This window comes from Vombatus ursinus, unplaced genomic scaffold, assembly GCF_900497805.2.
Source record: "Vombatus ursinus unplaced genomic scaffold, bare-nosed wombat genome assembly UNPS02014877.1, whole genome shotgun sequence".
NCBI classification, from domain to species: Eukaryota; Metazoa; Chordata; class Mammalia; order Diprotodontia; family Vombatidae; genus Vombatus; species Vombatus ursinus.
Genome location: NW_020954655.1, coordinates 2,641,242 through 2,655,286, shown reverse-complemented (window position 1 = coordinate 2,655,286; position 14,045 = coordinate 2,641,242). Strand labels below are relative to the sequence as shown.

The window sequence follows — 14,045 nt, the reverse complement described above, 5'->3', positions numbered from 1 at the left end:
GTTGAATGACCTTGGACAAGTCACTTAACCCTGTCTGCCTTAGTTTCCTCATCTGTAAAATGAGTTGGAGAAGGAAATGGCAAACCACTCCAGTATGTTTGCCAAGAAAACCCAAATGGGGGTCACAAAGAGCCAGACAGAACTGAAAAACAACTCCAAATACTATGCTAAGGGAGGCATCAAGGTAGAGTAGAAAGGGGACTGGTTCAGAGGACCTGAATTCAAATCTGACCTCTGGAGCTTATTCCTTATGTGACCTTGGGAAAATCACACTTCACCTCGCTGTGCCTCCATTTCCTCAACTATAAAACTAGGGAATTGAACAAGATGACCTCTAAGGCTCCCTTTTAGTTTTAACATTCTGTGAATCATTGCTTTCTTGCTATCAGTACCAGGTTGACCCCCTGAGAACCATTTCTATCATCAGGTGACCAGCAAACTTCCTGTTTCAGCTAGGATGGTAGAAAGAGAGCTGGATGTAGAGTTAAAGGACCCTGGTTCCAATTTCAGCTCTGCCTCCTAAACAAGACACTTAGTCCCTCTGGGCCTCAGTTTCCTCATCCTCTAAATGAGGGAGTTGAATGGTCTACATGGCCTCTGAGCTTCCTTTCAGTTCCAGATATGTGAGTCTGTGAGCTTCAGGTGGAATGTGATGGGGCAGAGCAGTGATCCAGATAAGGCGCTCTAGGAAAATTTGGGCAGGAGGCGGAATAGGAGAATGCTCTCATCCATGATGATCAGACAAGGCTTTACATGGTGGCGAATGATTACCTAATGGGCCCTCACGAAGAGGACCTTTGACCTCAACCTCCTGCCCTCCCTCCTACTGGAAATCAAAGACTTCCTTGGAGAAGGATGGGAGGAGGTGATGCTAAAAGTACCTATCCTTGCCTCCCTGTGAGCCACATCTAGACAGATGTATGTGGGCGTGCATAACCTACACGGGCAAAAACAAAACAGCACTCTGCCACCACCCTTACATAAAGCTGGAAGGGTAGGTTGGGGACAGATTATGAAAGGCATTAAATGCACGTCTGAGCAATTTATGTTTTATCCAATAGACTGTTATTCTCCGGAAGGTTTTAGAACAGGGAAGTGACGAGGCCAAACCTGGACATTAGAAAGGTCATTTTGGCAGCTGTGTGAAGAGAGAGACTGGATTTGGAGCATAGGAATGCAAGCACAATTCTTAGGGTGGGAACCTGGGACATCTGATTAATTTTTTAAAAGGGTAATATTTATTGACTACTCCATCATAAAGGTCATTGTTTTTATTCACCAAGCAAACTAGGGAAGCTAAGCTTAACTAAACTTAAGTATAACACAACAATCCATACTTTAAAACAAGCCAGAGTGAGTCATGATATTAAGTTAAACTGCAGAGCCGCTTTTTTTTTTTTAATTTTAATAATCAGGATTTGCCTTAGGAGCACCTGATGCACCCTGTCAGCATGCCTGTGGATTGGAGATGTAAGGCTGGAGTTCCCTAACTGTGGATGTTTGAAGTCCAGATCCTGACTCCAGATGAATGAAGAATACTACAGAAGGTACAGTCACTTGCCATTATATCTCCCCAAAGACTCAGGAGCTCATACGTTAGAATGGGCTGTGTGGCTACTGAAAAGTCAGGAGCACTGGAACCAGGTGTCCAGACCCTAAAGGCCTCAGCTCTACAGAAGCCCTGGCCAAGAATGGAAGTATCATGAGGGTGCTGGGATCCCAGGGCACGAGGTGGTGCTGAAAGGAGGAGGGCCTGTGCGTAGCAGGAGAGAGTGGCCCTGAAGACAAACTCAGGGGAAGTCATAGCTTTCTCTAGGTCCAGCTGGGAGGAAGCAGAGCTCCTTAAATTCTTTCTCTACTCCTTTAAAGCAGAGATGTCACACAAGGGCAATATGGCAGCTGCACTATTGAGTTTGGCTTGAACCAGATTAAAAAGTAATTGTAAGGGAGCAGCTAGGTGGCGCAGTGAATAGAGCTCTGGCCTCGGAGTCAGGAGGACCTGAGTTCAAATCCAGCCTCTGACACTTAAAACTTACTAGCTGTGTGACCCTGGGCAAGTCACTTAACCCCAATCACCACCCCCAAAAAAAGTAATTGTAATGATACAGTAGAAAATAGATAATGGGGTTCAGCGAAGTAGCTCAATGGATAGAGCACCAGCCCTAGAGTCAGGAGGACTTGAGTTCAAAACCGGCCTCAAACACATAATGCTTACTAGCTGGGTGACTCTGGGCAAGTCACTTAACCCCAATTGCCTCGCCAAAAAAAAAATAATAATAATAATAATGTTAATATGTGGTTTTCTAGGTCAACATGCAGCCAGCAGGGATTCTTAATATAGTTCAGTGGTTCCATTTCTATTTGAGTTTGGCACCACTGCTTGAAAGTGTTTCTAAAAGCTTATTTCCTCCATGACTAACCCATTCCCAAACGTCTTGTTGTTAAGTCGTTCAGTTGTGCTGACCCCAGGGACCGCAGCAAGCCAAGCCCTTCTATCCTCCACTCTCTCCCTCAAAGTCTGCTTATGCTCATGTTTGTTGCTTCCATGATACTATCTTTCCATCTCTGCCGCCCCCTTTTCCTTTTGCCTTCAATCTTTCCCACCCTCAGGGTCTTTTCCAATGACTGCTGTCTTCTCCTTAAGTGGACAAAGTATTTAAGCTTCAGCTTCAGTATTTGACCTTCCAGTGAATAGCCTGAACTAATTTCCTTAAGTATTGGCTGATTTGATCTCCTTGGTGTCCAAGGGACTCTCAAGTCTTCTCCAGCACCACAATTTGAAAGTGTGGATTCTGGTGCTCAGCTTTTCCAAGTTTACTCCAGTCTTTAACAACTCCATTTGTTAATTTGATCCACTAACTCCATTTACTAATTTACCCCATTCACTAACTCCATTAATCTCAGAAATCTTCATGGGCCTTGACAATTGTTCTACACAACTCTATGATTCTTGTCTTTGCTTATTTACTTTCTTTGGAGTATTTTTCATGTGTATCCATACTTTCTCTTTAGATGGTAAGCCCCTCAATATTTTTTATCCTTCCACCACACTTAGCTCAGTATGTGGCATGAATTCAACAAATGGCTCATTTTACTGTAGGATCATAAGTTAGAGCTGGAAAGGAATTCAGAGATCATCTAGTCCTGCCCCCTTATTTTATGGATATGGAAACTGACCTAGGAGGTGAAGCAACTTGGCCAAAGTTATAAAGTGATTAAGTAGGATTCCACCTAGAGTTCTGTGACTTCATATCCAGCACTCTTTCCACTGTATAAATTGACTGTGGCGAAGCATGTCTCCTCTGATTGTAGGACTGATTCTTGAGGCATCAACCAGATGCTAAAAGCAAGAAAAAAAGGACTCATAGAGCATTAGGATGGGAAGGGAACTTTAGACATCATCTGGTTAAATTCTTTCATTTTACAGATGAGGAAATTGAGGCAAACAGAGGTGAAATAACTTGCCCCAGTTCGCATGATTAGAAAGTTTCTGAAGCTGTATTTAGGCTCAGGGCTTCCTAATTCCAGGCCCAGTGTTCTATCCTCTGGGCAACATAGCTGCTCATGACACAATATTGCCTCGTGGACAAGTATATCTTTGTCTCCTTTGCTGGCCTGGTTCACCTGGCCAGTGTAGTGGAAAAAACATTTTACTTGGAGTTAGAAGACCTGAATTGAGAGTTCTCTCTTGAGTACTTACTAGGTATGTGGCTTTTTAAAAAGATAATATTTTATTTTTTCTCAACTACACGTAAAAACAATTTTTAACATTCATTTTTTAAAAATTTTGAATTCCAAATTCTCTCCTTCCCTCTCCCCCTCCCCTCCTGAGATGTAAACAATTGGACATAGGTTATACATATGCAAGCATGTAAAACATTTCTATATTAGTCATGTTGTGGAAGAAGACACACATCAAAAGAAAAAACACATAAAAAATAAAGTGAAAAATAGTATGCTTCAATCTACATTCAGACTCCATCAGTTCTTTCTCTGGAGGTAGATAGCATTTTTCCTCCTGAGTCCTTTGTAATTGTCTTGGATTATTATATTGCTGAGAATTAACTATGTGACTTTGGGCAAGTCTCTCTTAACATTTGGCAAGGTCATAGATTTGGAAATGGAAGGAATTATGTAGGCTAATAATAGGATCTTAGAAGGGATCTCAGAGGGCATCTCATTCAACTCTCTCATTTTCTAGATGATAAAACTGGGTCCCAGAGAAATGAACTGATTTGTCCAAGGTCACAATAATAGCAAATGTCAGAGCCAGAACATAACCCCAGGTCCTCAGCTATATGATTATCCCTCATGCTTTGCATAGCTCTTCATTAGATAAATATTCAATTGTTTCCTGGAGGATGGGGTCCTGCTACCAGAAGTGTGATGAGGGCTCTTGGCACCCAAGTGAAAACTCCATGGATAGGGTTGTGAACATTTGTATTTATCCAGCCTCTTTCATCTAATGATATGAAGATGCCTTCCCAGAAATTCTTTGAGGTTATAGGAGGTGGCAATTAAAGAAGCCCTGCTACCAGGGAAGTTGGCTACCAGGAAAGGAATGCTGTTGTCAGTATCATCTTCTTATATGAAGGAACATGACGTCTTTATTCCCCAACCATGCCCTTACTGGGCATATATGGGTGACAAATGGCCTGAGGGGAGCTCTAAAGAAAATATAAACAGAGAAGGGAAAGAGCAGAAGTTGTTCACTGGACTTTGGACACAGGGTCTTGGCTAACTTTCTGCATCACTTAGGGCAAATCACTTAATTTCTCTATGATTCCATTTCTCTGTAAAAGGGTCAAGTCAGCAACCATTTATTAAGTGACTAGTATGTGCTAAGCACTAGGGATCAAAAAAAAAAGGCAGAAACAGTCTGTATCTTAAAGGATCCCACAGGGTGGAGACAGCATGTCAATAACTGTGCTGGGCTGGATAAATAGATCAAAGAATCATCCACACAGAGATAATGGTTGAATCCAGGGGAGCTGATGAGATCACTAAGTGAAACTGCAGAGGGAGAAGAGAAGAGGGCTTAAGAGAGAGTCCGCCCATACTTAGCAGGTATGGCCTGAATGAAGACCCAGCAAAGGAGACTGAGAAGGAACAATCAGAACCAGAAGAGAATACTATAATGAGAACCTAGAGAGAAGGGCATATCAAGGGAAAGAGGGCGATTGACAATATCAAAAACTATAGAGGGGTCAAAAAGGATGAAAAAGGCCATTATATTTGGCAAGTAAGAGATCATTGGTAATTTTCTTTTTCTTTTTTTTCACATTTTAATTTTCTTTATTGTTCAAAAAAAAATCCTTTTTACTTACTTTTTTTTGACTCTGTGCTTGTGCCTTCAACACCTCCACAATAATTTTCTGCTCCTCAACCAGAAAAGCATGCTTGACTCTGTCAAGCATGTCAAGCTCAACACATTGAGCACACATGGAACCACCATAAGCTCTGCTGATATGCTTTTTTGTCTCTGATAGCCTCATAAGAACTTTAGGTCTCACTGCACGAACACCTCGAAGTCTTCCTGGGCACACACCTCAGGCTGATTTTGGTGCTTTTCCAACTTTCTTGGTACAAAAGTAAACAATTCTGTTACCTGCGGTTCACGACAGCCGAGTTTTGTTGGAAGCTACATAGTAGGACAGCCTAGGGAAGCGATATGTCAGACGTAGAACCATTTTTAATTTGTGTCAGGTCTGCCACTCAAAGAATTGGTAAATTTCAAGAGAGTAATTTTAGTTGAATGATGGGGTTAGAAACCAGATTACAGAGAGTTAAGGAGAGAGTTAAGGAAGGGAAGCAGAGGCATCAATTGTAGATGACTTTCTCAAGGAGTTTACTCACAAAAGAGAGAAGAGATGGAGGGGGGAAGGGAGGATGAATCAAGAGAGGGTTTTTTGAGGATAGGGGAGACATGCACATAGATGTGGGTAGCAGAGAAGAAATCAAGAGACAGGGATAGATTGAAGATAAGTGAGAGAGTAGGAATGATTGAAGGAACAATCTGCTGGGAAAGTTGGGATAGTATGGGATCACTTAAGTTTACCTTGGCAAGGAGAATGGATACCTCATTATGTGAGATCGGGGTAAAAGAGGAGATAGTGGCAGAACGCATCTTAGTGATGAGAGATGAGGAGGAAGGAAGAAGAGGGAGCTCTCTGTAAATGGCCTCAGTTATCTCAGTGAAATATGAGAGAAAGTTCTTGGCTGAGAAAGTAGAGTAAGGTAGGGGAGCCATGGGAGCTTTAAAGAGAACTGAAGAGTTTTGGAAAAACCATTGTGGTAAATGGGACACTGAACTGATTAGGGAGGCATAAAAGCATTGCCTTGACACAGTGTGATACCCATTTAGATTATGTAACACAAATTTGTAGTTCACCCAGTCAACATGGTTTCCTGATTTTCTCTATCTTTTTTCAACAGCATGTAAATAGGAGTGAAGATGGAGAATGGTGGGAATGATCCAAAGCTGGGGCTTGACAGGACAAGATCTTCAATAGGATAAGGGGTCCTGGGACTCAAAAGAAGAGGACAGTATAGAGCTGAACCGTTTCACCAATGGGTCAGGATGGGGAAGGGAGGAGAAACAGGAAAAAAAGAGAACTAATACCTTCTTCCTGCTAATTAGTTGGGAATGTTGGGAATATGAGTAAGCTAATATGAAGTCCTTAGAAGCCAGAATTTTTCAAGATCCTATTTATTATTCTTTATAAATAATTTACCAATTTTACTAATAATCACCTTGGATTATTTGCTTCCAGTTCTATATCATCAATTGCCTTATGGATGACTTCAACTGGATGTTCCATAAGCTTCTTAGATTCAACATGTCCAAAATATAACTCATCTTTCCTCCAAAATTTTCCCCTCTTCTAAACTTCCTTCTTACTATCAAATGCACCACAATCCTCCCAAGTCCCCCAATTTTGCAACTTTGGTGTTGTAATTGAATATTTACTCTTATTCTCCTCACGTTTCCAACATGTTGCCAAATCTTATCACTTTCACTTTCATGACATCTCTCCAACATGGACCCTTCTCTCTACTCACACAGCTTCCACTATTGTTCAGGCCCTTATTTCCTCTTGCTTCAACTGGTGTAATAGCCTTCTCATTGGTCTCTTTGATTCCAGTTTTTCCTACTCAAATACATCTTCCATTTAGCTCCCACTGTTTTTCCTAAAGCATCCCTTCCATATTGTAGGGGTTAGGAGCACAGCAACCCCATGATCTGGAAAATCCATGTAAAATTTTTTGGCCCTTCCTTCATACCAAAGTAGAATTCTGAATTACTGTGACATTAAAAAATAAAATATGTTGATATTATGTAATACTATACACATATTTTATATATTTCTGAGTTTCTAAACTTTTTCTGTGTCATCTGCTGGCCTTCACATGTTATCTGCAGCTTCCACAAAACTCCCAAAAAATTCCTATTTAATTTTTTATGCCAACTCATGATATATTAAAACTGTGGATGGGGAGAGTCACAATGTGGAAAGGATAACTGTACAGCTAACTCCTAACTCAATAAACTCCAGTGGAAGGGCAGCTAGGTGATGTAGTAGATAGAGCATAGGTCCTGGAGTCAGGAGGACCTGAGTTCAAATCCAGCCTCAAACAATTATTAGCTGTTCGACCCTGGGCAAGTCACTTAACTTAGTTTGCCTCAGTCTCCTCATCTATAAAATGAACTGGGAAAGGAAATGGCAAGCCACTCCATTATCTTTGCCAAGAAAACCTCAAATAGGGTCACAAAGAGTCAGACACAACTCAGCAACAACAACAAACGTGTTGGCATATAGGAGATAAAAAACTAGAAGCAGTTATTACAAGAGTTATTTTGTACTGTTTTTCTTTTCATTCCCCCCTTACTGCTTTGTTGTGAGTGGCTGATCAGAAGAGTGCTTTTTCTCATGAGAAGCTCCATGGAGACTCTGAGTTAACAAGGGAGCTGAATTCTCCATGATAGTGAAACCCTGATTTATAGAATAGAGGCTCTGCCATTTACCCGTGCTTCTCCAAGGAACAAGCTTTACTGGTGTCAGATTAGGATTATTCATCTTCTTTGGTTTGGCACAGACCTAAGCATTCTGGTGCTGTGAAATTCCCCTAAGTACCAAGAGAAATGATTCATATAAACTCATATGCATGTACGTTTATATCTACATAGGCACACAAGCCCTCTTTTTTTTTTTTACTGATTTTCATCTGATGTCTAATAAAATATATATTGTGGGAAATTCCAACTATTAATAAAAAAAAACAATAACAAATCACAGACATTCTTTTGCCTGAAAACATTGGCAGTAACTTGAGGTGAAAATGACTTGTGATAGAAGCTCTTCATCTAATTCATTTTAGATTTCTTCCAGTTTCCATTTCAGAAAATGAATGCATAGATGCTTGAGTTAATTCTGGACACCAAACCAGTACTGGGAAGACATAAAGTGCATTTCAAATTGGCATTTACATTGTGCTTTTCCTTCAAGAAGCTCAAAATAAAATATTATTTTCTGGATACAAAAAGAAGAACAAATGCAGTTGAAGCCTAACTGCATAGGCTGAGCCGTTCCAGATGGCAAGCGACAAAGGAGACTCACTAGGGCTGTGACAACTTCTGCACAGAGTGTCCCAAAAGTCTTAGAGCTCTTAGAGCAGTTTTAAGTCTTTTATAGCTTAAAATTGCTCTAAGACTTTTGGGACACCCAGTATTTTGATGGAGGTGTGATCTCATCCCTGTGAATAATCCATCTAATAATGCAGATTGAAATCCATCTGTGATTTCTTATCTTATGTAACTCTTATCTATGACTTTCAATAACTCTTCCCCAAGGCACAAGGTCCAATGTTCTGAGGACCTTGGTCAAGAAATCTTGACATTGCATTGGATCACATGGTTCTGTCCATTCTCTAGTGACATGAACAGTCCACCCCACCTCTTCTGGCCATATATCTAGAGGAGAGGTTCTTAACCTAGGATCCACAAATTTATTTTTAAAAATATTTTAATAACTATTTCAATCTAATTGTTTTCCTTTGTAATTCTACCTATTTTATGAATTTGAAAACTTATTTTGAGAAGGGGTTCATAGGCTTCACCAGACTGCCAAAGGGGTCCATGACAGAAAAAAAAAGGTTAAGAACCTCTGATCTAGAGGGTGATATCCTTTGTACCATTTCTCCTGTGTAATCCCTCCTTGATAACTTATGACAGATTACCCACATTAACTGTGTGCCTCTTCAGTGCCTTTGGAGAACCCATAATTTTAATTCTTTAGAGTGATAGTCCATGACTTGCAGAATATCACAAAAGAATATTGATGCTAAAGTGATAGGCTTTTGAGAATCATTAAAGGTACTACATGAGTTCCCAAATACAATTCAGCTCACTCTACTCCAACTGTTTAGTTATAGACTCAGTTGGTCATCTTCAGTAGCCATCTAAAATATGTAAGTGCTGATGAAAGAGCTCTATAGGTTTTCCATCCAACTGTATTTTATTCTCTGTACCAGAGGTCAGTAAACTATGACCTGCAGGCCAAATGTGGCCTGCCACTTGTTTTTGTATAGCCTATGAGCTAATGATATGAATAAAAAGTGTGAGAGACAGACTTTCTGTACCATATTTCACCACATAATTATCGCCACTGCATAATTGTTGCCACTGCATAATCATCACACACTGTTTTTTCAGTCCCAAAACTAGTTTATAACCTTTCATCGTGTAATCATTGCATGGTATAATTCTGTTCATCATGCTGCTTAAAAGGTAAACAAGCAATGTATTCACTAGCGGCATATGGATACGTATTTACTTCTCGCAGATTACCTACAATTCTCAGTGCATGAGCATGGTCAATGTATTTCTGAAAGTGGATTTGCATGGTTTGTTTAGGGCACTGCAGTACTAATGGTATTGTCACTCAACCCAATGAAGGCACAAAGGGAGTGGATGGGCAGGTGAAGCTGCCATGAGTCACGTGATATGGTAAGACTTGCCTCTTCCCAACTGGCTAAACTGTACAGTTTGTCGTCCAGTGACATATTAACATGTGAAACATTTCTTTCTGATTATGGGTAAATAAAAAAACTATTCTGCAGGCTTGAAGTGACTGTGTTCCCTGAACATCATGAAACAGAGCTGTGACAGAGAGTTTTCAGTGAGTGAAAGTTGGTGAGACCGGCAGAAACTAAAAGACAAGCGATACCAGCACAATTTTTTGAAAAAAGACAAAAACAAAAATAAAAAACAAAAAACTTCACCTAATAGTTACACCCCACTTTTTTGCAAAAATACTGGCATAAAATCTGTGATGATTATGTGGGGAAATACAGTTATTAATAATAAATTTATTAATTAGGTTATCAAATAATCAATAAATTGAGGTCAGTGGTCTCTCCTAACCAAAGACAGCTAATGGAAATACTGAATGCCTTAAATTAAATTTCTCTGACAGGAGAAATTAATACTGATTGGTGAACAATAATGAGTAGAGGACATATTAAGGAGGAGGTGGCCTAAAAGTCTTCAGCTCCTCCTGTTGGTAACTTGACTTGATCATGAGACTCAGCTGTTCAACAATGGGCAGAATTCACCTAGATTAGAGTCTCTTTATCCTTTAAACAAAAATAAATTCTAGTCCCACCCAAGACAGAGGAGGATGTTCCTGGAGGATTAGGCCGATCTCATCAGCCACGTCCTTCAGAAACTAATCTTTAAAAGAGGAAGTAAATAGAGAAAAAAAAAGAAACATGGACCCTGATATTAATAATGGGTTATTAATAGAAAAAATTTCTCTCACTGAGAATAGTTTTTACATTATTAAATAATTTATTTTTATTTAAAAGTGACAGTGGTAAACATCTTTGTCAAATGTACAGCTCTTTGTTTTATGCTTCAATTGATATTAATTATTATGGAGCACTGAAACCAAGTTATATCTCTTTTGAGGAATCTTGTATGATATTAACAAATGAATCGGAAAGCCCTTTTTGGAGGCAGCCTTTGAGGTAAGATTTTGCTCTAATGAATCAAGTGCTTTTTTACAGTCACCAAACAATAAGAAGAATGCTAACTTGTATTCTCATTACTTTTCACTTGGTCATGTGAGTGGTCTATTGTAGAATACTGTTCACGAAAGTCCGTCCCCTTCTTATACTCTCATGAAGGATTACTCCATAAGTGTGTGGCTTATTCATTTAAAGTTTTCATAGTAATTGGAAAGTAGGCACATGGTTCTGTCCATTCTCTAGTGACATTATCTAGATTATTACATTTTTTCTGGAATATGACTACTATCCGTGATTCCTCCCCCCAAACAGTTTGTAACCTTTCCTCTTTCAAATCTCTCTCTCTCTCTTTTTTTTTTTTTGGTGAGGTAATTGGGGTTAAGTGACTTGCCCAGGGTCACACAGCTAGTAAGTGCCAAGTGTCTAGTCTGAGGCTGGATTTGGACTCAGGTCCTACTGACTCCAGGCCTGGTGCTCTATCCACCTGGCTGCCCCTTTCAAATCTCTTAAGAATCAATCCTTTGATGATTGTACCATCTCTAGAAAGGAACTCTTCTGTGTGTACTTGGTGTAGTCAGGCTGCTTTTTCCATCTTCATTTTATTTAATGTAATTTCTACTTCCTCATATAGCAAGCACATCTGGACTATACAATAAAAGTGCTAATGTGGTTGTCACTGATACAGAAGAAAGTCTGCCATAAAAGCTTTTACAGATCTGTGCACCTGGGGCAGGTAGGTGGTGGAATAGATAGAATGTTCAATTTGGCGACCTGAGTTCAAATCTTGCCTCAGACACTTACTAGCTATGTGACCCTGGGCAAATCAATTAATCTGTCTCAGTTTCCTCATCTGTCAAAAAATAGATAGTAATAGCACTTATATTAGAGGGTTGCCTTGAAGATCAAATGAGATAACATAGGTATATCACTTCCCAAGCACATGTATTGGTAGCATTGGTTCAAAAATTTTTTGATGAAAGGGGTGCACGACCAAAAAAGGCTGGAGATCACTGAGCATAAAGTAAATTAAGAAAGATGATTTTCTATCAGTTAGAAGAGACTGATCAAGTCATATTTTAATTCCTCTTTGTTACCCTGCATGCATTTACCTATAATGCATTACTAGGAAATGTAGGAAGAATGGTTAGATGCCACACATAGATAATTTTAAAAATCAGAAATATCACACTTAAGATACTTTAAAAATTGTATGTAATGTATATGATTTTTATTTAGACATTAACAAATTAGTTTACTTTATTTTCTTCTTATAAACTAGGAAATACCTCATTTATAGCATGAGTGCCAAGTACCAATTTTGAGTGCCTTGTTACTACCAATTGTTATCAATTAGGATACTGGGTTGTGTTAAAATGAGAGAGAGAGAAAGAGAGAGAGAGAGAGAGAGAGAGAGAGAGAGAGAGAGAATGGGAACTCAGGCCATTTTTGCTGTGCTGTTTGAGGCCATCATATCACCTTCAGTATTTACCCAGTGAATGTTAAATACTTCAGCATCTTTTTGATACTTAATCTGGGTACTAAATGCCTTCAAAGAAGCCTGTTCCTAATAGCTTTGATTACTGCTTTATGTTACAGTTTGATTTGTGCCAAAGCTATGCTCCTTTCATTTCTACTTTTTTCCGTTATCTTCCTTCACATTTTAGAAGACTTTCCCCTTGGATTACTTTTTAAGGAGAAGACAAATGTTGCCAATCTCTTCATTTTCCAATATATCTTTTACACAACTGTCATAGTAATCTTCCTAATCTGACCACAACATTCCCTTGCTCAAAAACATAAACTGATTACTGCCTACTGGATAAAATACAAGTTAATTAGCTTGGCATTGAAGGCCCTCCATAATCTGACTTTAATGTACTTTTCCAATCTTATTTCATTTTCCTCTCCTTCATGCATTTTATGTTCCAGTTAACCTGGGTCACACACTCCACATCTGTGTTATATCTCTTTTGTCAGGTCTGAGCTCAGGCACTACCTCCTCCATGATCTTCAAGATGGAGATCTCTCTCAAATTGTCTCATAGCCCTTTGTCTGAATTTCTCCTTTGACTTTATCATATCTGTCTTTGTATCCTACGTATTTGTCTATATATTGTAACTTCCCATTAGAATGTAAGCTCCTTGAGGCCTGAAACTGTATGTGGCTTTTTTTTTTCATCCCCCATGTCCAGCAAGGTAACTTGATAATAGGTATTTAATAAATGTTTGTTAAGTAGAATTGAAAATAACTGCACTCTGGTTCCCAGCTGCCTTTAAGTCTCTCACTTAGAGCAGAAAGGACTGATTCTCTCCCCTGACTAGAAATGTAACCTGATTTTTAAAAAGGAGCTATTGTTCTGCACAATTTAAAATACAACAATTATAAATAGTTAAATAGACTTCTTCATAAGAATAAAAAAATAGTCATGGCATGGATGGAGATTTTGAACAGTCACCAAGATTTGATTATCCAACAATATGTAAATAAAACAAGTTCAGGGCTCAGATTCTTACAATCAAGCCACTGCTCAGATTCTTATAATCTAGCCAATAGCTCATTAATGTTGACTCCTTAAGAATCTGCCCGATATGACAGATGTTCTAATAAACCTTGTCTTTGACTGAAAAAAAAAAAACAGAATGTACAGTGAAATGGTGAATTGAGAAGTCAGTAATGAAGGAATAGTGAATGAGTCTGATGGCTAAGAATGAAGAGGATGGGCAGAGAGCTCAAGGGATCATAGATTTGGAGCCAGAAGAGATCTTAGAGATAATCTACTCTAACATCCTTATTTTTCCATTGAGGAAACTGAGGCCCAAAGAATGAATGAAGCATTCATTAAGTGCTTGCCATACGCAAAGGACTGTGCTAAGCAGTGGTGATACAAATAGAAAAGAAAAATATTCATTGCTTTCAAGGAGTTCACATTCTTTTTTTTTTTTTTTAAAGATATAAACAATTATAAGGTGTACTGCATGTCGATAAATTTAATTATTCTACTTGATCATGGTTAATTT

The 14,045-nt window shown here is 39.0% G+C and overlaps 1 pseudogene; it reads right to left on the bottom strand.

Moving 5' to 3' along the window:
* Positions 1-638: 638 nt before the first annotated feature.
* Positions 639-5,690, bottom strand: LOC114028332 (annotated as a pseudogene).
* Between the last annotated feature and the right edge of the window lie 8,355 nt (positions 5,691-14,045).